Genomic DNA, 1,534 nt, shown 5'->3' with positions numbered 1-1,534 from the left:
TTATATGTTCATTTGACAGAGTTAATTAATAAGTAATAATAAAACAATAACAAATCACTGAATGTAATGTTTTTGTTTAAACTGATTCTTTTTCTTTTCTTGTCACCTTCACAGCAGCTGGCCTAACCTAGCTGTATTGCTTTTGTTATCTTCATTGTTATTAATTAATTTTAAAAAAAGTTCCAGAATTTAGGTCTGATATAAAAAGAGCTGATTTTTTTTCAAATATTCAGTAATTCTGTATATTCACGGAATTGCGCCCCATCTTCGAGCTCAGTAATTAAAACGGAAAACTGAAGAAATAAAAACTAAACAAACTCACTTTCTTTGAGAACCTTCACCTTTTGAGCGACCAAAGGACCACCTCGTTTTATTCGGTAAGTGTTTTTATAATAAGACAATCAGTTAATTTAAAAAACATTTTAATAATAAGATATTTACAACCTCAGCTAACAATAAGTGAGCTAACAAGCTAATGTGACGTCAGTTACAAAGCTAAGGAGCTAATGCTAGTTTGTTCACTAAATATTGTATGAAACAAACATTTATCTGCAAAACTAATCATATAGTGTGCAAGTTTCGGTTTTCCTCAACATGTATTTTAGGCCAGAAATGTTTCTTGGTGACAAAGAAAAAGTTTTATGAAGGATAACTACGTTTTTAATGACAGATAGTGAAACATCCTCATTGTCGAGTGTTTTTAAGCTAAAAAACAACTTTTAAAAAAATGAACAAGGCATTAACTTGTATTTTTTACACATCTATGCATTTAGTAATGTTTTTTTTTTAATTAGGCCTTTGAGTTTTTGTATCCTTACCTTTTATCAAACAAAAACAAAAACTTGTTTATTTTTGTCCGGCATCGTTCTCTCATAGTTCGTGACTTACAGCCAATCAGAATTCAGCCTGTCATGGTTGCTAAGCTACGCAAAACAGGAAATGTAGTTGTTCGCAGAAAGTTGGCCGCGCACGGAGCGCCCTCCAGCGGCATTAGTGGGAATTAATCGTTTTCCGTGGTGTCATGTTTACCGCATAATGTCATATTTAAGTTGTTTTCATGAGATACTAATATGTGTCGGATCAAACAGCTTGAACATCTTCTCCAGTGTGTCTGAATATTGTTTGTGTTTCATACTGTTCATTTTTATGCAGCTAACTTACCTGTAAATAAAAATGGGCTATCATCATAATTCTCCTTAAAACATGAATGAAATTAGATCAAACCAAATGTTTATTGTAATCATATGTTACAGTCACTCTGCATTTTTGACAATAAATGAAAATAAATCTGAACTGATGCAAGTGCAGTGTAAAATAATCAGGAAACTTTATTTGATGGTATTATCAGTGACTATAAGGTGTTAAAACATGTTTAGACTTCTACACAAAACTGTATTTTATTGGGTTGCCAATATAATCTACTTGTTTTTGACTTGGGAATTACAAAACAAAATGTATAAATAACACAGGATTCCCTTTCCTACACTGAAGGCATTTCTTTGTGTATTTATGAATAAATATGTTTAGGCTTTAA

General features: G+C 31.5%; 1 protein-coding gene across 1 annotated transcript in view; it reads right to left on the bottom strand.

Annotated features, from left to right (window-relative positions):
• LOC108228816 (ferritin, middle subunit-like) overlaps positions 1 to 1,534 on the bottom strand; it is a 6,905-nt gene that overhangs the window by 3,919 nt on the left and 1,452 nt on the right. The gene's annotated exons all lie outside the window — the stretch shown is intronic.

Source organism: Kryptolebias marmoratus, linkage group LG12 (assembly GCF_001649575.2).
Source record: "Kryptolebias marmoratus isolate JLee-2015 linkage group LG12, ASM164957v2, whole genome shotgun sequence".
Taxonomy (NCBI): domain Eukaryota; kingdom Metazoa; phylum Chordata; class Actinopteri; order Cyprinodontiformes; family Rivulidae; genus Kryptolebias; species Kryptolebias marmoratus.
Note: the sequence above shows the minus strand (reverse complement) of the source record. Positions and strands in the feature narration are given on the sequence as shown.